Raw genomic sequence first — 24,236 nt, forward strand, 5'->3', positions numbered from 1 at the left:
AAGTAAAACCCATACATTTCCACCAGTATGAAAGTAAAACCCATACATTTCCACCAGTATGAAAGTAAAACCCATACATTTGCACCCATATAAGAGTAAAAACCGCCCAATTTGTCCATGTCCAGCATGACAGTAAACACCAATCATTGTCAGTTACAGTAATAGTGATGCTGTTCTGCAGATCCCACTCCCACTCCCACTCCCACTGAAACATTGCCATTGAAACACACATGAAATCTGATCCAGTGTTTCACAGTAAAGCGTTACAAGATTATTCTGTGTTCAAAGCCAAAGAGCAAAGCAATTCTGAGCGGGTGAATCAGCTCTGTTGACACTAAGCCATTAAGACGTGTAATATTTCCTGTACGTAATTGTTGAGGGTGATGGAAGACGCAGGAAGAACGTGACAGACGTGAAACGCCTCGGCGAGTGGGTTCGCTCCGCTACCCGGAGTGAGTGACAGCGAAAGACATGCCTTTGACAGGCCACTGTCCACTAGATCTGTGCACACACCAAACAACTTTACATATCAGCTGGTACAAATCGGTTGCGACAAGCCGTGAAGGAAACAAGGGGAAGGGAGAAAGAGAGAGAGAGAAAGAAAGAGAAAGAGAGGGAGAGACAAACAGTGTGAGTCAGAAATAGAAACTGGCCACAACACAGGAACTCCTCACAGCTTTTTTTTCCTGCTAATTTGGTCCTGAGTACAATAATATTTGTAGAACATTTTAGATTCAGGCTACGCTGACTAATCTCAGGTCAACTCACCCTAACACACACCCAGGTAAACACACACTAAAAGGCCAAAAGTATCGTGACACCCGACCTTTCCAGCCGAATGTGAGTTCTCCTTGAACTCTTAGCGCAAAGTTTAAGACACACAATCGTATAATACAGGGGTCCCCAACAATGTCAGAGAGATATTTAAAAAATTGTATTTTAAATCTATTTTTTACTCATATAATATCTGTATTTAATAATACAGATCGACTTGTAAACCAAAATTTATCTTTGTTATCAGTAGAGCTCGAGGCACTGATAGTTGATCGCTGGAACTATCAGCTATCGGCAAAAATCCATACAGATAGTTTTTCCTGGCTTCCGGGCTGCCGTCATTACAACAGCGGCCTCTAGAGGCGAATCACTGATGCCACCCGCTGTTTGTTTTTACATGCCAGACTGCACGGTGCGTGAAGAGCGCTATATTATATTTATTATTTATAATCGATTAATTATTGAATAATATTTCTTAATATATTTGTATTTATTTCATTTAGCATAATTTAATGTTTTTTTTGTAATTTTCGCAATAAAGTTCAATACTTTTGTACACAGACTGTTTGTGTTTCTCCAGAATAAATATTTTGACTAACCAGTTATCGGCAGGTACGATCCGACCTAGCTATTGATCCGCATGCTTTACATGATAGTTTTTATGATACATTATATGGACAGGTTTGTGTCACCGTAAGATTTCTGTGGAGATTTTTTGCTCATTTAGCCACAAGAACTTAGCTCAAAAATATTACACATTTTATTTTAATTACAGTCTAAATTCGCCATTGTTCATTGAACTCATGTCCACGTTGGACCTTCCTCAGCTAAAGCGAGAAACAACTGGAAAAAGGGTTTCAGGATGGATAAGCAAGCTGACGGTAGGTGCACAGAGTGGTTCCAGTGGCGCAATCGGTTAGCGCGCGGTACTTATATAGCAGTACGAGCGAAGTAATGCCGAGGTTGTGAGTTCAATCCTCACCTGGAGCATACCTTTTGAAGAACAAACACAAGTATCTGGATTAAGTAAAGTACAATAAGCTCCACTCTTCCGGGAAGATGTTCAACCAGATTTTGGAGTGTCAGTTTTGGGTCTTCTAGTTTAGCTAAAGGTAGAATTTCATTCTATGACATCCAAAGTTGTCCTGTAGTGTTGTGTGCCTTCATTTTTGTGGTAACAGTTCGGTGAAGAACCACAAACAGCTGAAAATTTCAGGTGTCCCTTTTGTTAGCATGGTGTATCTTTCGGCTGTTCATGTGAAACTATCCTCAGCAAGAGCAAGCAGCTTCCTGTTGATCAGAAACCTAATTGATAGGGTATCTCTATATCTATGGCTCCAGTGGCGCAATCGGTTAGCATGTGGTACTTATATGGCAGTTCGATGTTAAGCAATTCAGAGGTTGTGAGTTCGAGCCTCACCTGGAATGCAGCTTTTTTTTTTTAATCACTTGTGAAATTTTCCTTCACTTGAACTAGGAGACTCAAACCTGTTCCAGCATGTCCACGTGCAAGCCAGCTCCATGAAGGTCTTCTTTCCATGAGTTTAAGTGAAAGATCCCCTGCTATACCCTTACTAAACCCCTTTGGAATGAATAGTTCACGCCTTCGTCCCAGGCCTCCTCACCTCACCTTCATTAGTACCTGACTTATCTTACACCCTTGTGGATGAATGAATCTTCACAAATCTCCACAGAAATCTAGTGGAACATCTTCCCAGAAGAGTAGAGCTTATTATAACAGTAAAATAGAGACTAAATGTGGAACAGGACGTTCAAAAAGAACAAAAGAGTCTTTACGTTTGGCACTGAAGCAGTGTAAATGGGTCACAATTTACAGCATGAAAAAGCTCATCAGACATAAACCCGAGAAAAGAGCTGGTTGAATGATTTGCATTATTGAGGTCTTCATTTTCGGGGAAGGTTTTTGTGCTCGGCGGTAGCAGGTGTGGAGATGCGACATCAAAAAGAAAACGTTATTCACTTGAGCTTTCTTCTTCGCAGTCCTCCTCCGAGCACTGACCACGACGGTGTGAACTTCCAACAGCATCACTAACGTGAGCCAGAAACACTGAGCCATCTGTCTGGAACAAACACACACACACACACACACAAACCCAAACACACACAGAGCCTGAACCTTTCTCACATAGACAGTTGCACAATGCACAGAGGCATAAGCACCAAGATAATACTGTATATACAAACACATACATAATATATATATATATATATATATATATATATATATATATATATATATATATATATATATATATATATATATATATATATATATATACACACACATACATGCAGTATCTCACAAAAGTGTATACACCCCTCACATATCAGCAACCATTTTATTACATCTTCTCAAAAGTAAATTCTATAGAAATAAAACTTGGATATATTTTAGAGTATCAATGTGCAGATTGTGTAGCAGTACAGATTTACTGTCTTCTAAAAATAACAACATTCAGCCATTATTGTCTAAATAACCGCAAATAAAAGTGAGTGAACCCGTCAAAACTGTTCAAAGTGTGAATACTGTGTGTGAGCACATTGTTATCCAGCACTGCTTTAATCCTCCTGGGTGTGGAATTCACCAGAGCTGCACAGGTTGTTGCTGGGATCCTCTTCCACTCCTTCATAATGACGTCAAGGAGCTGCTGGATGATACACACATGTGTTTGGGGTTGTTATTATGTTGGAAAACTGCTGTTCGGCCCAGTTTTTGAAGGGAGAGCATCATGTTCTTCTTCAGAATGTTACAGTACATGTTAAAATCCATGTTTCCCTCAATGAACCGCAGCTTTCATGCAGCCCCAGACCATGATGCAACCACCACCATGCTTGACTGTAGGCAAGTCAGTTTCAGGGTGATACTGATCCTCTTACAGCCTCGACATCTTTGTGGAGAGCACAAAATCAAATTCTCGAAATCCTCAGACTCATGAGGTCCATGTAGAACATCCAGTGGTCAGAATGAGAGAATTGGACTCAAAGCACCACATTTTAACTGCTCTAATACAAGATACACACATTTGTATGGTTCTGTCAAGCAGACAAGAACATGAACATGATGAACAGGACGTGTGGCTTTGCACGTTTACACCACTCTCAAATATATCCAAGGTTCATTTCTATAGTATTGTCCCTTGTCCCTTGTCCCTTGTCTATGTGAACGAACATTTTATAAGAATATGTGTGTGTGTGTGTGTGTGTGTGTGTGTGTGTGTGTGTGTGTGTTAGCAGTCCATTCCTTTTCCCCAAGCTACAAATCTGATAGACTTCCTTTTTTAAATACAACATATGCACTCCATAGAGCTGAAAGGAATGTTGCTAGTTGAGAGCATTTAATCATACATACACATATACACACACACACACACACACACACACACACACACACACACACACACACATACACAAACAGCCACTTGGCTGTTGTGAGCGAATGCTTCAGTTCCCGCGGAGCTCCAACCATTAAAGATTTATTTGGTGATTTGAAATATTGATTGAGTGAGAAAAGCAGAAGTGGGAATGAGCAGCAGGAGGTTCTCATTGCTCTCACAGCCGAACGTATAATGTGCCTCGTATCGAGCTCGCGCTTCTGTCTCTCACACACATACACACACTCACACGATCTCTAAACACTGACAAACACGAAAAGTAAAGGGAAGCCCCGCTCTCTGCTCGATACCAAACAATGGAGCATAATCGAAAAAGCTGGAAAGTGAAGTAAGAAATGACATTAGAGCACCTTTTTAGCATCGGCCTCCTCACAGCTCCAGGTTCGATCCTGAGCTCGGGTTTCTTTCTGTGCACAGTTTCTCCCGGCGCTTTTCTTTCTCCACCATATGGATTTCTACAGGGTTCTCCGGTTTCCTTCTACTGCAAAAACGTAGCCGGTCTACCTCTCGGCATGTTTTATTTTTTCCGTAGGAAACCGGAGATCTCTTATGAAATAGACGTCCGTATAGAAACTTTGCGGAGTTTTCTAAGCGCTGTGCCTTCCTGCACTTATCCCTGTCCTATTTGTTCATTACACAGTGAAGCTGGGATTAAGTGCATGCTGTCCGTCGCCTGGCTGCAAATCAGAACGATTTTTCTCCAAAGGAGACGGATGTCCAGACGCCAAACGAGAGCAAAGGGAAGTGTGGAATTATCATTCGGGATATTGTTAAGCCAAAAGGCATTACGGGTTCTAATCACTGCCAGGCCTGGTGTCTCATAAGAACAGAACGATTGAAGCCCTCAGCTCTTTCGCAGCTCAGTGTGTGTGTGTGGACTGAGTGATATCGCTGAGAGTTTTGGGAACCAGTAATCAGCCATGAAGCCCAAAAAAAGCCCAGGTTTGTCTCCATGTTGCTCCCATGAGAAAAAAAAGAACCCAGACACAGTCGAGTTCTGCAAAACGTCTCACTATATTCATTCGTTCACCTCCTACAGCATCAGACGCACTTTGCTCACACGTAGCTAATGAAGCATTTTTATCCGAAGCATGTTGTTTCTCTGGAAACGTTCCGCTTTATATATTTTTCTACACTGCTTTTTTCTGAAGAAGAGTTTCTGCACTGAAATGCCACCTACAGCACATGGCAGGCTTTGTAGCGTTGGAGTGTGAAAGCCTGAGGAAGTCAAAACAGCTTTTGTTTGTAGTGGAAGTTGAAAGGATCTGTGGTGTTTCTCAGATATACAAGATGTGAGGGAGAAGATAATCCTTTCATGGATATGCCCTATCGATTAGCCGCTTATTTTGAAAAAAGACACACAGTTAAACCATCACCGATTAACATCTGCTGAGGTCTCGAGGGGATTAGTGTGGAGCACAAGAAAAAGGCAGATTTTTTCGTCTGAGATGGAGCGTGACCGGATCATCACTCGTCCTTCGTTCTGTTGGGATGGGAATGTCCACATGACTCAAGACTACACTACAACGACCAATGACTCATGCACGGTGTTTCAGGCAATACACTCACCCCCACTCATGTCTCGACGAGGTCAGGTTGCTCGGTAACGAATAGACAGACTGACGTTTCATTGGATGTGACTGTCTTATGCATGCTCATGTTCTTCAGCTTAATACTGATAAGAGAAAAAATAACCCACTTTTCGTTTATGCGTCCCGGGAGAGCTCTTTGTCGCCCCTTCTCCATTATGTCTAGATTTATTTGGTCTTGTCTAATTTTAGAGATCAGACCCAAATTTAAACGTCTGCGTTCCAGTTCATTAGACAGATATGAGAGTTCTTACATTTGATTATGTGAGTCGAATGTGAGGGTGAGAGCTGTTAACCAATCTACTTCTGTATGTGTATCTGTAATTCAGATATAGCATGAAATTTTCCCTTCAATTGAACTAGGAGACCCAAACCTGTTCCAGGATGACGATTCCCCTGTGCACAAAGCCAGCTCCATAAAGATCTCCTGCTAAAGACCTCTGACCTCAACCTTATTGAACACCTTTGGGATCAATATGAATACTGACTGCACTCCAGGTCTCCTCACCTACATCAGTACCTGGCTTTACTAAAACCCTTGTGGCTGATTAACACAAATGTCCACAAGTACACTCCAAAATCTAGTGGAATATCTTTCCAGAAGATTGGAGGGAATTATAAGAGCAAACTAGGACTAAATGACAGGGGACCCTGTAAAGGGTAAACTGATGGACCCTGGCAGTTCCTCAACCTCATCTACATCACTATCCAAAATCCAAAATTCTGTTTTCTAATCTTGTTCATGATTTATTAACCAAAAGCTGGTTCTTTCTTCCCAAAATATAAATAACCCCATCCACATCATAATGAACACAAATGAACACCTTCACCACCATAATGCCACCCATGCCTAAGCACCCCTACACCATCTGCAGTACCCTCCCAACCCTATGCCCCAACACCATTTCCACCTCTTGTGTAAATGCCTCAAAACTTTCCACACCATACCCAAATACTTTCATATGATCCACAACGCATCTCCAAAATACCCCAGTATCATTAACACCATCACCATCTACACAGCCATTATCTACCACCCAATCCCATGTGCAATAAAACCTTCTCCACACCATTCCAAAATTCCCCTATGATTCACTATGAATCCCGCAATGCCCCAGTATCATCAACACCAACACTATCCACTAAACCAACATCTGCCACCCAATGCCAAATGTCTTAATGTCTCTACCCCATCCCAAAATACCCCTACACCATCCACTATGCATCTCTAAAAGCCCCAGTACCAGTACCCAGTATTCTCACCCCAACAACTTCACCACGTGAATGTCATAAACTGTATTCACTTGACCCCCATACCAAATGCCCCAAAATGCTTTCTATCCAATTTATGAATGCACCAAAACTAACTCTACCCAAACCCACAATTCCACTATTGACATTGGATTCACAGTACCTTCCCAATCCCATCTCAACTCCACACACTACCCCTACCTACCTCACCAGCATCACCACTCATCTTCCAATGCCCCAACCATTATTAATCCACAGATACCCTAACACGGTTGGCAAACAACCTCCCTATGCCATAGCAGCATCCCCTTGTCATCACCAATTGCTCCAACTCTATTCATGAACTTTCCCCATATACCCCATATACAGGTATCCCATTTTCAGAATCCCCAACAACATTGCCACATATCCCCCAGATACCTTAATGCCACAAATACCCTAAATCCCCATCTGCACAACATCCCTGCATGCCTCAACCTCATCCTCACACCACCTTCACACTCTGTGTCACATTTCAGCACCTTTTGCAGCCCAGAGTCATACTGACACGATCAGTCAATCCTCCTAGGGATTGGTTACCAAACCTCCCATGAGCTGAGATGATAAAGTATCGGAATAAACCTAAATATGACAACAAAGATGCCTCCGAAGGCAAATCATACAGGGAACAATGTGCTAAAATCACATAGCATGAAGTTCTCAGTGATGGGTTAGTGTTTAAAGCTTTGGCCGTCAAATTCCAGCAGTGCGAAGGCTTTGGGGTCATTGAGCATTGACTGTAAACCCTTATTGTTATTGTAGGTTGCTTTGTGTCAGCCAATGAAGCATCCTTGTAATTTGTGTGTACGGAATTATGTTTGCGTATTAGCATGCTAATGAACTAGCATTAAGGTAATCAGGCTATGTCATCAATTTATGGGTTGCAGTAAAAGATCTCCTGCTATGAGCTTTGACCCTCAACCCTATTGAACATCTTTGGGATTAATTTTTTCACTCTGACTGCACCCCCATCAATGTGTAGACATTAGATGGAGTTGATAATAGAGTAGTTGATTTTTCTTCTGAAATTGCAGATTTTATATCCAAAACATTCACTACATATTTCTCTTGTTCAAAAAGCCACATTTGCTTTTGCAAAGACGTCTGGAAAGAAAAGTAGTGCTGCTGAAGTCTACAGTCATGTCAACTCGATCAATCGAAACCTCTAAGGGGTTATCTAACAAACTTCACTCGAGCTGATAAAGTATTGGAACGGCCTTTAAGATGGCGACAGGGATTCCCTTAAGGGGAAATAGCAAGAGGAAGTCGACTAGAATGTGATAAAAGTCATTCTGAAGCAAAGTCAGCAGAGTCGGTCCACTTATTACACTACAAATCTAGAAATCAACAATATACACAGTATAAAGTATATATTCATTTGAATTAAATGTGAATTCAGTTTACTGAACATTCCTGGATTCATGAGTGGTGTTATTAATCCCAACTGCAATCCAATAATTAATAATAATGTTTATAATAATAATGTTTTTTAAAAATAATAATAATAATAATAATAATAATAATAATAATAAAAAAACTGCAGCAAAAAACCCCAAAATATATGATGTTAAATTAATGCAAAATTAAAAACATAATTACACAAAACCAATCAGATCAAAACAACATTAATACAAAATAAAACAGAAAAACAAAAGCAACCAAATGACTGAATCTATCAAACGAGTACAAAAATAAAAGATGAAATAAACCGAGCAAAGAAACAATCAATAAAATAATCAAGCAATCAAGCAATTAATAAATAACCCAAAAAATGAACCAATCAGTCAATTATTTTAACAAAATAAATAAACACACAAATCAAGGATTTACCAAAGCAATCAATGAACTAAACAGGTTAAAATACACAAAAAAAACCCCAATTCTAATAAATAAATTTAAAAAAAGTTAGCTAGACAGGCATTCAGACAGGCAGTTAGACAGGCAGGCAGGCAGACGGACAAACAAACATACACTCAGACAGACAGACAGACAGGTAGTAACAAAGGCAGGCAGACATACAGCAAGACAGACAGGCAGATGGACAGACAGACAGACAGACAGACAGACAGACAGACAGACAGACAGACAAGCAGAAAGAAAGAAAATCAGACAGACAGGCAGCCAAACCGGCAGACAGACAGAAAGACAGGCAATCAGACAGGCAGTAAGACAGAGAGGCAGACAGTCAGTCAGACAAACAGACAGACAGACAGACAAGCAGGTAATCAGACAAGCAGTCCGACAGACAGACATTCAGGCAGATAGACAGGCACACATACATTCAGACAGACAGGCAAACAGACAGGCAAGCAGAAAGAAAGAAAATCAGCCTGACAGGCAGCCAGACAGACAGAAAGACAGGCAATTAGACAGGCAGTAAGACAGAGAGGCAGACAGTCAGTCAGTCAGACAAACAGACAAGCAGCTAATCAGACAAGCAGTCCGACAGACAGACAGACATTCAGGCAGACAGACAGGCACACAGACATTCAGGCAAACAGACAGGCAAGCAGAAAGAAAGAAAATCAGACAGACAGGCAGACAGACAGACAGAGAGGCTTACAAACAATGATAAATGAATACTAACATCCAGCATCCAAAGCATCCATCTTGCAGTCACACATGAGCTTCTCTTTCTTAGCAGGTGGCTTCAGCTCTGATGTAGCTCTGAAACGTTCTCCCTGAGCGCATGCAACTTTAATGCTGCCAGATCCTGTAAAGTTCATTCCTTTAAAATATATAAACTGAAGCCGTTGTCAGGAGCAGGGTTTTACTCTCACACGGCATATTCACGCTTTCCGAATGTCAGTCTCTTCATCGTTAATGTGACCGCATCCGCGTTGAGTGCTGTTTTTTTTTAAATATTATATGAAGAGCAATAAAACAATGGGCCTCAAATTCTCTCATTCTTCTCCACTGACCTGATTTCGTTTTGATTATTCGGGCAGTGGATGTGATTTTTTTTTTTATTTTTGCATGCATTAAAGAAGGACAGAGATGAGACGTACGCCTCATTGTGATTGTGAACATTTGCAGGATTCTTTTTTAATTCTTTTTTTAAAAACAGTGAACAAACTTCATAGGTTATGAGTGTATTAAAATTGTATGTGCTTGGGGAGGAGACCACATGACCACTGGAGCCACTGGCTATATGTGTGAATTGTGCATTCGAATTGCAAACCAGAGTGTCTCCAGAGGGGTTTGGGTTCGATCGGAGAGTGTGAATCAGGCATGTTGATCTAGCGTTGGCTCCAGGCCATGGCCATTCCACCGCGACCCCACGAGTTGCTCCGAGGTACCTGAAATCTATAGTAACAGAGTTTGTGTTCTTAACTGAGCACAATGGACAAATGTTCTCATTATAATGCCACACTTAGCCAGAGGACTACCTGCGCATGACATTTCTGCAGACCTGGAGAAGAGGTTATAGATGAACTTGTCAGCTTTTGGAGCTTTTTTTCTTGTTTTTTTTTGCTTGTTTCTGAGATGTGTAAAGGTCAAAGGATGGTTGTTATGATATTTAAAAGACTCATGAGTTACTCTGGTTCAGTGCACCATGGAAAAGTGCTCATGCATAACATTTTTCAGACTCAAAATAATTAACTACTGTATCTAAATTAGGTTAGGACACTGGTATCTGGATCAGAAGGTCATAAGTTCAAATCCCAGCACCACCAAGATGCCCCTTATGGGCCCTTGTGAAAGGGCCTTTACCCTCAACTGCAAGTTGCTCTGGATGAAGGCATCTCCCAAGTGCTTGAACTGGATTTGGGCACTGCCAGATGCTTGGACTCTTTATCAGAAGGTCATAAATTCAAATCCTAGAACCACCAAACTGCCCATGCTGAGCCCTTGAACTGAGCCACTGATAGACATTTGATTGCAAATCTGGTCATCACAGTTGTAGACCCATCCACAGTCATCTCAAGGATCTTCAGGAAGTTCATATGGAGAACATTCTCAGCAAATGTTTGCCAGTTGAAGAGAACTCAATCACACAATCAGGGGTAAAGCTGCAGTTCTTCAGGATTGAAGGATTATAAAGAAAGAGGAAATGTGAAGGTTGGTGAGAATGTAAGAGACTCTGGACTGTATCTCTGCAACTGTGACTACAAACGGATAAAAAAAAAAAAAAACAGAATGTTGCACCACTCCATCCAAGTGCTTCATTCTTTACCAAACGAATGTGTGCATTGCTTGCTTTCTCTCTCTCTCTCTCTCTCTCTCTCTCTCTCTCTCTCTCTCACATGCACGAGTGCTCGCGCGTTAGTTTAAGAGCGCGCGCGGGCGGCAGCTCCGAGATCATTTCATTTCCTTTCGCTCTCGGTGGATCTCATAGTGATGTCCACAACCTAACATCTGCTCAGCTTCTGCATTTCATCTTTCGGACTCTGCTTCTCCAGAGTGATCCAACTGTGGGTCCGACTGAGTGAACTCCTCTCATAATCATCATCCTCCTCCTCATCCTCCTCCTCCTCATCCTCCTCCTCATCATCATCCTCACTCTCCTCCTCATTCTGGTCCTCAGTGTGGCAGCGGGCATGAAGCCCTGATGAAACTCCGCTGATATGGGAGTAGGACAGAGCGCAGAGGAAGTTTCAGACTGACGGAATGGATGCAGAAGTTCAGCTTGCAGGTTAAGCTGCTGGATGGAGTCCAGGTTCGAGCTCGAAGCGCCCGTATGGGATACAAAGGTAAGAGATCAGGCGAGCACGAGACTCCACTGGTGCAAACCTCAGGAGCGTTTCATTTATGCGGTTTGAACGCATGTGACATATTAAGAAAGTTTCTCATTGTGTCCTAAAAGCTTCATGAACCCACATACAGGCAGGAATCATTGTGTGTATACATATGCAGACAGACAGACAGACAGACAGACAAACAGGCAGACAGACAGACAGACAGACAGGCAGACAGACAGACAGACAGATAGAATTTTGTACATTTATTAATAATGTCATTATTATTATAATTATATTCATTATGTTACAGCTACAACATATTTTATATGAACCCACATACAGGTTATATGTATTACAATATATGTATTATAATCCCACCCCCCACAATATACTCTAATGTATATATAATGTAATATATATAACCTGTATGTGGGTTCATATAAAATATGTTGTAGCTGTAACAATTGCAACAAATAAAGGTACCAAATTCTATCTATCTATCTATCTATCTATCTATCTATCTATCTATCTATCTATCTATCTATCTATCTGTCTGTCTGTCTGTCTGTCTGTCTGTCTGTCTGTCTGTCTGTCTGTCTGTCTGTCTGTCTACATAAAAATATGTTGTAACAATGCAATAAATAACGGTACCAAATCTGAGTAATGGTGTGGTACCACTTGGGAACTTGCACACATGATGCTGTGTACCAAAAACCATATCCTTGATGCTGTTTGAATGCATAGTGACACTGTAACAGAAAATGTGGCATTGTGTTAGTAAAACACAAGCGTGTGTGTGTGTATATATATATATATATATATATCATATTGTACTGTATATTGTACCATAATTGCAATAAATAAAGGTACCGAATATATGTACAGTATATTGCCGATATGGTGAATTGCTTTTACTTACTGCCAAAAATTACGGCAATCAAGATGATCCACATCAACTTGAGCACCAAATTGACATCTGCAGTGTTGCATGAATTCCTACAGTGCACCTCGTAAGGGTTAATTCAACTCCAAGGCCCGGGCTGTGCTTCTCTTCATATATTCATGCCTTGATGTACAATACGCATGGCTACCTGCATAGTATTTTAAGTGCAGAGCTTTAGGAGAATGCAGAGCAGACAGTAACTCGTGAAGGATGTGCATTTGGTGACGAGCAGCTTTCCCTAATCCATATAAGCCACAGGAGTGCATGCGCGCAGGCTTTGCATGGTTTCCCTCTTTCCTTCCTGCCACAGCGAATGTTGATGCTCCTGTTTAGGATAAAACACACAGAGGGGCTGTTTTTGCACTCGCAGTGTGCGATTCATAATTCATGCGAGGAATTCATTTGTGCGCTGAAATATTAATCAGCGTGCGGTTTGACAAGCATTTTCGCTCGTGTTTAAACGGTTTGGAAATTTTAATTGGTGTGTCTTGTATAAAGATCAACGGATATACTGTGAAAAAATCCTGCAACACCTTCAACTTTGTGGAAATGCAACTCACTTGGATTAGTGTCGTGAGTGTTATTTGAGGGCCGTGTGTGTGTGTGTGTGTGTGTGTGTGTGTGTGTGTGTGTGTGGTTGCTGATTATAGCACATATCCACACTAATGCTGATAATGTTACGCAGTCGTCACATGGTAAAAAGGCATATCAGCATAAATACATCAAGTATTTCGTTGCATTCAGGAATGATTGCAACTGCATTCAAGTTTGTCGACAGCTGACCGTTGGATTGACCGTTGGTTGGATTGATTGGTACGCGCTCCTTTTTGAACATCCAATTCCATATGTAGTCTCCATCAGATGTTTGTAATTGTGTACGAAGTCTTTAGGTGTAGCATGAAAATTCCCCTATACTTGAACTAGGAGACCCAAACCTGTTCCAGCATGACAAAGATACACTTTACATGGGTTGGAGTGGAAGATCTCCTGCTACACAGCTCAAACCCTATAGAACACCATTGGGATGTATTTTTCATCCTGACCGAAGCCCAGGCCTCCTCACCTCACCTACATCAGTACCTGACTTTACTCACTGGTTGAATGAGGCTAAAGGAATCTCACTCAAAAGTCCAGAAGCACACACTAAAATCTAGTCAAACATCTTCCCAGAAGAGTGGAGCTTATTATAACAGCAAATGTGCACAGCAATCAGAATGAGAACAGCAATCGTATGGTCAGGTGTCCACAGATTTTTGTCTATATAGTCCTCAGACTCTGGATCTTCATAAGATGTTTCAAACCTTCATCATTTCAACTAAAACTAATTCAGGAGGTTCTACTGCACCTGGTAGGGATCAGGGATTTAGGGATCAGGAATGATCGTGATGAGAGTGAGTTTAAGAGGATGTAATGAACCCATCTTGGACATTCAGTGCCACCCAGATGAGGATGGGTTCCCTTTTGAGTCTGGTTCCTCTTAAGGTTTCTTACTCATACCATCTCAGGGAGGTTTTCCATGCCACAGCTGCCACTGGCTCACACATCACGGAAAAACAATAATAAGAAACCAACTTATAGGCAATAAACTTAGTGATGGAACGTTTTTTTTTATACATTTTATTTTCAATCTTAAAAGTTTTATAGATCACTGAGTAAACATTACATTGTATTTAAATGCTGCTGGTTTTTGTAAAAAAAAAAAAAAAAAAAAAAAACCACATTCTTCTGTGAAGTCATAGTATTAAAAAATAAAATAAAATGAAATGAAAAAAAAGTGAAAAAAAATAAATAAATTATATATATATATATATATATATATATATATATATATATATATATATATATTTATTTATTTTATTTTTTTTTTCCCATTTTTGTACTTTTTTTCCCCCATTTTTTTTCCCATTAAAAAAAATTTAAAAAAATAATAATAATAATAAAAAAAAAAAAAAAAAAAAGAAATATATATATATACAGTATGTTTTTTTAGTATATATTATAATTATTATAATATTTCAATTTAAAAATAGACTACATTTTTGTATTGTTTTAGCAAATAATAGTAATCCCCATAAATCCAAATCTAACCAAAAAAAAATTCCAAAACCAAATAAACCCTTAAATTCTGAAGCTTGAAAAACCCATCCCTTCATTCATAATTGTATCATAACATCAAGACTTATATTTAATTTCTCAATTACCGTGTGATTTTAAAAAGGCAGGGGTTTTTATTTATTATACTGTATTTATCCCCGTTTCCCTGCGTATTCAAGCATTAATTATTAAAGCGTGTGATTTTCTTGATGTATTTGCTGCATTCCGATGTTTCTTTTTTTTCCTGCTTTATAAAAAAAGAGACAGATGACACCATTAGGATAATGTAAGAAATTATAATAATCACTTTACTGTGTAAGAACCAGCACCTGACAGACGGCACAAAAGAAAAAGAAAAAAAAGCTGAACGTGAGTCTGAGTTGATAGTCAGGGCCCTGAGGACTCATTCAAACTAATTGGAATAAAAAAATAAATAAAAACAAAAAAATGACTTCTTTACGCTCTATAAGTGCATTATTTCAGGTCTGTAAGCAAAAAATAGTAGAGCAATTTTCTGAACTCTACTTGTAGCATTTGTTGAAAGTCTGGTACTTTTTTTAATCACGACATGTGGCTAAGAGCATTTAATCCTTTACTGAACATGAAAGTGTGGAGCACCAGACAGATTGCAGCCTTCAAGATCCTGAAGCTTATGGCCAGAAAGGTGTACAGCATACGGCTGAGTTCCTATTAGCGCAAATCGCGTCTCATGCAAAATTCATGGGGTTTTAACGAGCGCCAGAGATTACATCGCGTTCTTTAAGAATAATGTTATGAGAAAGTCCCTCGTCTAAACCATAACACTTTCTCATTCATGTTCGCTCGTGTCAACTCGTAATCTGTTTTCTTGGGAAAGTTCACACACTGTAAAGCCATGCTCATGTTCCATAAATATCCCGAGTGCTAAATTATTCATTAACAAAAACCACTAGGAACATCTTTGCTGGGTCGCCCACGAGGTGCTGAAATAATACACAATATAGACAACAGTTTGTGTGACACCTTTTGGAACATCCCATTCCACATTTATTCTCCATTCCTGTTCCCAGTGGAATCCGTCTCAGAAAACCTCTGTATGACCCTGACCACTGTACTATAACTCAGTTTCAGGGTGATATTTTCTTACAGCCTCGACATCTTTGTGGAGAGCAATGATTCTAATTCTTAAATCCATGAGCTCCATGTAGAACATCCAGTGGTCAGGATGAGAGAATTGGACTCAAACCACCAGAACTGCTCTACTTCTTCTTCTTCTTCTTTTGGCTTCTCCTATTAGGGGTCACCACAGTGGATCATCCATCTCCATACCCCCCTGTCCTCTACATCTGCCTCTTTCAAACCAACTACCTGCATGTCTTCCCTCACCACATCCATAAACCTCCTCCTTGGTCTTCCTCTTTTCCTCCATCCTAAGCATTCTCCTACTGATATAACTCATGTCCCTCCTCTGCACATGTCCAAACCATCTCAAACAAAATACAGAAATTTGTAAGGTTTTGACAAAAACATGAATAAGATGAACAGGACGTGTGTCTTTGCACGTTTACATGACATACAGCTGTTATCACTGAGGGTGTACACACTTTAGTTAGCAGATATTTAAACAATTACGCTGCATATTATGTCATATATATATATATATATATATATGACATAAGACATTAAAGACTTGGGAACTAATCAATAACAGGGTTGTGTGATGCAGCACAATGCAAAGCGGAGTTACTCTTTTACACACTGAAGTTGATAATGTTTCAGTAACTGCACGCCTCCTACGGTTCGATCCACTTATTCCTACAGAGCAGGGTCAGTTTATTAAAGAACAACAGCTGGAACCTTTTTATCCATCTATACATAATGTTATACTGTATATTGAATATAGTGTATTAAATATATTTGAATTTCTCTCTCTCTCTCTCTCTCTCTCTCTCTCTCTCTCTATATATATATATATATATATATATATATATATAGTACAGACACATCTTCTCATTCAAAGAGTTTTCTTTATTTTCATGACTATGAAAATTGTAGAGTCACACTGAAGGCATCAAGGGCTATTTGACCAAGAAGGAGAGTGATGGGGTGCTGCGCCAGATGACCTGGCCTCCACAGTCACCGGACCTGAACCCAATCGAGATGGTTTAGGGGTGAGCTGGACCGCAGAGTGAAGGCAAAGGGCCAACAAGTGCCAAGCATCTCGGGAACTCCTTCAAGACTGTTGGAAGACCATTTCAGGTGACTACCTCTTGAAGCTCATCAAGAGAATGCCAAGAGTGTGCAAAGCAGTAATCAAAGCAAAAGGTGGCTACATTGAAGAACCTAGAATATGACATTTTTCAGTTGTTTCACACTTTTTTGTTATCATAAAAAGTGGTCCAAATATATTCGTTTTTGCAGAATATAATTTTTTTAAAAGAAGTACTATAGGACACTAGACCGTTCCAGTGTTTTCCAATTATAATTTTGCTGCAGAGCTTGTGAGTGAAATAAAATACTTTTCATGATGAGTCAGTGTGAACATCAACCAGTATCCAAACTTTAGGATCAAATGGATCAATATGACTCTATGATAATTTAGAGATTATTGGTAATACATACTTCCAAAAAGCTTCTAAGACTGGGCAGCTCCAAAACATGTGAAGAAGCTAAAAAAATGAATTTTTCGCAAAAAAACCCGCATATTTTCCTCTCAGTTTTTTGCCTTCTGTCCACACTGAGACGACGTTTTCAACAACGCTCTTTGAAGCGAATCGAATTAAAAATGGCGTTTTTGTCACGTCACAGTTTGGATTGTGTGGTTTGTGAAACAGATGCTTTATCAAACCATGACGCATTTTAAGTCGTTGACGTGAGTCGAAGCGTTTTAACGTCATGCGCAGTACAGGGATGTGAGCGCTTTCAGACGTTTCAGTGTAGATGAGCGACTTTTGGAAAAAAGATTGAAAATTGAAGTGTGGAGTGTTTTTTTTTTTTTTGGACGAAAACGCCATAATAATTTTTTTTTTATTAGTGTAGACGTGTGGAAGCAAAGAAACCTTTAGCAACAAGATGGTTTGCTACATTTCATTGACAATAATGGCTACCAGCACGTTTCTGGAACAACCGTCCCCCCGGCCTCACATAGAAGTTCCTGACAATATTTCTGATCAGCAAGTCAGAAGAGTAGCTTAAGACCCGATGACCTGTCTGAAAAATCTCTAGAAAATCGTGGAAGTAGCAGTGTGAGTTGTTCTCCATGCACCTAGCGTTTATTTATTAAAGAAAATCTGTTTGCATTGAACAAAAATATTCTGCGCAAGTTGTTACTAAGTTCACGAAATCTATTAAACCAGCGCATTAAACAAGACCCGACCAATCAGAATCAAGCTTGGATACAATGCCTCTGTGGCGTAAAGTCCGACATACAACCCTTCATATCTGGCATTAGAATAAGTATGTGGTTGCCAGATATCAATGCAAAACACTTCAACTCATCAACATATACAGTACAAAATCATTTAATTTGTTAAATAATAAAACGAGGATGCAAACGTTGGGAAGTCACCAGATCCTTCATTTGCATGTCCGTAGCGCTTCTTTGCACATTTCCTCCACTCTGAATCGTATCTTTAATTTACAGATTGCACTACTGCCAGCTGGAAGACGCTCAGAAGGCGAAACCAATGCGAATGTACACAAACAGAACGCTTTGAGCTTCCCATTGAGCTGCTGAAAACGCATCTTTCATTTCTCTTCTGCGTTTCTGACCCCCATCTGGAAAATACTAAAAACGAACCGAAAACCTTTCCGTTAAATCCGACGATGGGACGTGTTTCGAAGATTCGCTTGAAGATTTCGACAAAAAAAAAAAAAAGACACGTTTTCTTTTTTTATCGTTCCCCCCAAACCGCTGAGCTCATCGATCCGCAAAACCGCCAACGTCGTCCTAAAAACAAAAAAAGCACACTATTCCTCATCCCGATCGCATTTATTCGGGGCCTGGTGTATTATTTATCGTGTCGCTTTCCGGGGCTGTAGACGTGAAGCTATTTTTGAAGCGGCACGCTGCATTTGACACGGCGCAAACCTTTTGTTGATTATACAAGGAGGAGGATGGATGAAGCTTCAAAAGCACTGGCCACATTTCTGAAGCAGCGACTGGACCCTGTTGCCATATAATCCTGAATTAATGCATCGTCTGGTGAAAGACACCATCGATTCGAAATGCATGAGGGTTCGTTTTATACATTTCCCAGTCTATTAGCCGTGAGGTCCTCGGCGTCGTTCTCGAAGGCCTCGTTCCAGATCCGTTTTTTGTTCTCACAGCTGCTGATTACATCAGGTGTGTTGTGAGCGGTAATAGATCAAATCTGTGACAGGAGACTTTTTTTGTTACATTTTATTTTATACTTTCTTATATCGCACATTTCGAGTGTTCGGGAAGTGCTTTCTATAATTTACAAAAAAAAAAAAATCTAAAAGTGTGAAATTGAAGTAATACAGATGGAAATTAAAGTGGAAAAACAAACAAACCCTTGCTATAGATTCTATAAATCGCAAAAACTGTAGCGGAGATATGAACACCCTTCTCTCAAAAACAAAACAAAATTCTCCAGGTACCAAGATATCAATTCAAAAGATATTAACACTCTAACTGGAACCTCTACATAAGTTCTATTTCCTTCTCCTGGAAAAGAAGTATGAAAGTGCAACACCTTCATTTGCATATCAAAACGTGATTGGCTAACGTATTTTATGATGTAACAACACATTCGATTTTCAAATCCGTGCTACAGTTTCTCTTAGTCTCTAAAACTCTAAATGGCATCCTTCTGAAATATATTTTCAGCGACTGAGATCTGGTGACTGAAAAGGTCAATGCACATGAATGACATCAACATTATCCTCTATTGACCATTTACATTTACGCCATTTCCATTTATGGCATTCGCCAGAGGCCCTTGTCCTCTATCAATGAATAAATCTAGATTACAAACTTAAGAGAAATCAGCCTACAGCTCTGTTAAGAGTTTTATTTTAAAGCAATTGGAAAGTGTAAGTTTAAGCATTTCAGGAAGAGGTGGGTCTTCACCCGTCGCTTGAAGACTCGTCAGGGGCTCCACCAGGGATTCCGCTGTTCGGACATCTAGGGGGAAGTTCATTCCACCAACTCGGTGCCAGAACAGAGAAGAGCCTTAAAGTATACTTACCTCTCATCCTGAGAGAAGGTGGTACCAGTCGAGAAGTGCTGGAGGATCTCAGACAGCGTGGTACAGAGCGAGGTGTGATAAGGAAATGACAAGAGTTAAATGTACCTCTATCAGTTCCTGACTTTTCTAACACTCTTGTGGCTGAATGAATCTCCACAAAATCTAGTGGAACATCTTTCCAGAAGAGTGGAAGATATTATAACAGATTGTGGAATGGGATGTTCAAAAAGGGTGGTCAGGTACCCACAAACGTTTGTCCATATATTATATGTAGAAGATGGTAAATGGTTTTTAAAAGCTCAGTGGTTAAGACTCTGCGACGTGGATCAGAAGGTCATGGGTTCAAACCCCAGCACCACGAAGCTGCCACTGCTGGTTCCTTGAGCAAAGCCCTTAACCCTTGATTAATCAGTTGTAAGTTGCTCTGGATAAGAGCCATAAAATACATGCATTTGTGTGGCTTCATCTATCCAGAAGGATTTCACCTGTCCGTGTTGTTAGCTGTGGGATGATGATGATATGGCGAGAGTGGGCAGATGGGTGGCAATTGTTAGTTGACAATACCAAATTGTCTGAAATGGGGTGGAAACAAAGCTTTTGCGGATATGGTTTTTTTTTTTTTTTTACATCGCTGCCGTTCCCGTAATGACTTTCAGGTGTTGTAAATCACACCGCGCCCTGTTGCACTGCGGCGCCCTAATTTACATATTCATCAAAGCCCATGTGTGAAAATGAGCGCCAATCTCTCTCAGTCGGATGAAACCTAAAATTTCCCAGAGGAAATTTATTTTTTTGCAGGTTCTATCTGGTCTGCACATGCCCATACACGCACTGGTGGACTAAATACAAAACGTCCTACATGTGCTGTCCCTCTAATTAACTCGTTTCTAACCCTGTCCATCGTCGTCACTCCCAATGATCTCCTCCACCTGCTTCACCTCTTCTCTCTTCGCAACCGTACCCCTCCACTGCCCTCCCTCTCATTCACACTATGTACCCTGTCTTACTCCTACTGACTTTCACTCCACTACATAGAACATAGTCCACCTGTGTGCACCTTCCTCCACTCCTATACGTCACCCTATGATCATCCTTCTTCTTAAAATACGTATTCACCACTGCCATTTCCATCCTTTTAGCAAAATCTACCACCATCTGCCCTTCCACATTCCTCTCCTTAAAGCCATACCTACCCATCACCTCCTCATCACCTCTGTTCCCTTCACCTACATGCCCATTGAAAACACCAATCACCATCACAATCGTTCAATCTTAGGTTCACTCTCCACCACTTCATCTCACTCACTCCAGAATTTTTTCTTCTCCTCCATCTCACAACGCACTTGTGGAGCATAAGCAATGATGACATTTATCATCACGCCTTCAACATCCAGCTTCACGATCATCACCCTATCAGAAACTCTCTTCACCTCCACTACACTCTTACTGTACTCTTCCTTCAGAATCACCCCTACACCATTTCTCTTTCCATCCACACCATGATAGAACAGTTTAAACCCCCTTTAATGTTCCTAGTCTTACTTCCTTTCCACTTGGTCTCCTGAACACACAGCATATCTACCTTTCTCCTCTCCATCATATCAGTTCCCTCTCTCCCTTTACCAGTCATAGTACCAACATAGAAACCTCCTCTTCTCCACTTCTCCTTTCTCTGTAGACGTCTTCCTTCTCTCCTTCTCCTCCTTTGGCCAACAGTAGCCCAATTTATACCGGTACCCTGTTGGCTACAATACCTGTGGTGGTCGTTGGTAACCCGGGTCTCGACCGATCCGGTATGAAATTCTGATTCGTGATCCGCATATTTTTCTTGGTACATGTTTTACGCTGGATGCCCTTCATAACACAACCCTCCACATTAATCCGGGCTTGGGACCTGCACCAAGAGTGCACTGACTTGTGCAACCCTAATGGCTGGGTTCTTTTTCTGAAGTAAATACAGAATCAGATATCTTACTTTTTACTCAACTACATTTTGTGAAATTTCTTTTTATTACGAGGATAAAAACGTAACTGCTAAAACACGCAGCGAGTCACCAATCAGGATCGAGCGCACGCTCTGTTTTGAACTTGTTTCGATCTGCGCTTTGTGTATCTACTGATCACCAACATACAGTTCAGCATCAGTTCAACATCAAGCAGAACATTTAGAGAGGAATAAATGATGAAGAAACTCCAGACTCGAACTCGACACAACACACGTGACCTTATTTATGTGATTTCTTTGTGTAGGTTTTGGGTTCATGATGATTGTAATAGAAATCAATCAGTGTTTGAGTCATTAATATCATTCTATTAATAGATCAGTGAGCTGAGAGTCACATTCGAGTCTTTTCACATAAACTGAGGTGATTATGTAAAGAGTCTTGTGATAAAAATTATAATATGAACATTATAGTTATAATAAATCATAGTGATTTGGATACTTAAGTACATTTGAAGGCAAAAGCTTTTGTAATACTTACACATATGGGTATTTTATATATATATACCATACAAATAAAAAACAAAAGCAGGTAAAGAATAGGAAGCTGACTCAAACTGAGCCGTAGACGAACCCGAGCTGATAACGAAGTTTCCCCATTGATCGTACTTCCTCCAGTCCTGAAAAGCTTTAGGTAATTGCATTTATTAATGGAACAGGAGAAAAGTTTTGATGGACGAGCCCGAAATACATTCTTAACCGGCATTGTTTTCGATTGTTACTAGTATTATTGACTTCTGTCTTTCTGGATGTTGTGAATGTAAACACTGGTCTTCATCATGTAATGTTCATGTGGAATGAAAGCCTGCCAAACACTGTAATACGATGACGATGATGGTGATGATACAATATTAATAACTATCTCACTGATGGCCCCGGACAACTATATATTTTAGATCAAAGACCCCGTCTGAGACGTCTGAGGAACATACTGCAGAACTTACTTACTTCTGTGTAATGAATGGATTGTAAGCCAGTCAATATAAAGGCTGTTCTTTGCATCTTTGACGCCTGCCATTATGCTTAGCAGCTCCGAGTGATGTTCCATCACCAGGAAAAATCATATTTGCGAGAGTGTGCACTCGACTCCTCGCGTCTCCTCGCATTACCGTCTGCTTGTGAGCCTCTGCCAGTTTGCGGAATTAAATTACGCCTCTGCGAGCGATGAAACCCTCTTTCAGAACAATTAGTTTGCATTATAACATATGACGTTTTTACTCGTGCAAATGATGACAGCATTTCGCGGCCTGAAATATATAAAGACGCACACATATACGATACAAATACATACACTCACTGTGTGTGTGTGTGTGTGTGTGTGTGTGTGTGTGCGTGTGTGAGTATATATAAAAAAACAGGCACCCTCAAAGGGTCCAGGCGTACACTATTGCTCAGATATGACATCGCGGATCTGAGAGTATAGCAGATGTAACGCTGGACAAATTTCACATTTGATTTTTCAATTTGATGTGTGTGAGCTGTGCGATGAGAAAGCAGGCCCTTCTGGCCGCCCGGGAAATGTGATAATAGTGGTAAATTTGGTTTTGCTGACAAATGTAATATCCACTGCTTACTGCAAATGCTATCAAAGCCCAACATGTGCAGCAGTACAAGAGAGCACTGGGTTCCTGCAGCAACACAAAGTCTAAATACTCCACTTCACACTTGTGTGCATCCAGAAACCAGCAAAAATCCGCACGCTCTCACAATAACACACTTGGTCACACACTCAAACACACACTTGGTCACACACTCATATTAACACACAAACACACATCCATAGTAACACACTCACACACTCGCAGTAACACACTCACACAGACACTCACAGTAACACACTCTAACATACACTCACAGTAACACACTCTAACATACACTCACAGTAACACACTCACACAGACACTCACAGTAACACACTCTAACATTCACTCACAGTAACACACTCTAACATACACTCACAGTAACACACTCTAACATACACTCACAGTAACACACTCACACAGACACTCACAGTAACACACTCTAACATACACTCACAGTAACAAACTCTAACATACACTCACAGTAACACACTCACACAGACACTCACAGTAACACACTCTAACATACACTCACAGTAACACACTCTAACATACACTCACAGTAACACACTCACACAGACACTCACAGTAACACACTCTAACATACACTCACAGTAACACACTCTAACATACACTCACAGTAACACACTCACACAGACACTCACAGTAACACACTC

The 24,236-nt window shown here is 40.4% G+C and overlaps 1 protein-coding gene and 1 non-coding gene across 2 annotated transcripts in view; both read left to right on the top strand.

The window, feature by feature from the left end:
* The first annotated feature begins 1,671 nt into the window (after positions 1 to 1,671).
* On the top strand, positions 1,672 to 1,764 carry trnai-uau. Its single transcript is given in 2 exon segments — positions 1,672 to 1,709; positions 1,729 to 1,764. It is a non-coding gene; the product is annotated as a tRNA-Ile (tRNA).
* Positions 1,765 to 11,321: 9,557 nt separating this feature from the next.
* grm6a (glutamate receptor, metabotropic 6a) overlaps positions 11,322 to 24,236 on the top strand; it is a 69,183-nt gene continuing 56,268 nt past the window's right edge. The window contains exon 1 of the mRNA XM_046872266.1: positions 11,322 to 11,760. The gene's annotated coding sequence lies outside the window, so the exon portion shown is untranslated. The remainder of the gene's footprint in view (positions 11,761 to 24,236) is intronic.

The sequence above is a fragment of the Silurus meridionalis genome, chromosome 17 (genome assembly GCF_014805685.1).
Source record: "Silurus meridionalis isolate SWU-2019-XX chromosome 17, ASM1480568v1, whole genome shotgun sequence".
In the NCBI taxonomy this organism is placed as follows: Eukaryota; Metazoa; Chordata; class Actinopteri; order Siluriformes; family Siluridae; genus Silurus; species Silurus meridionalis.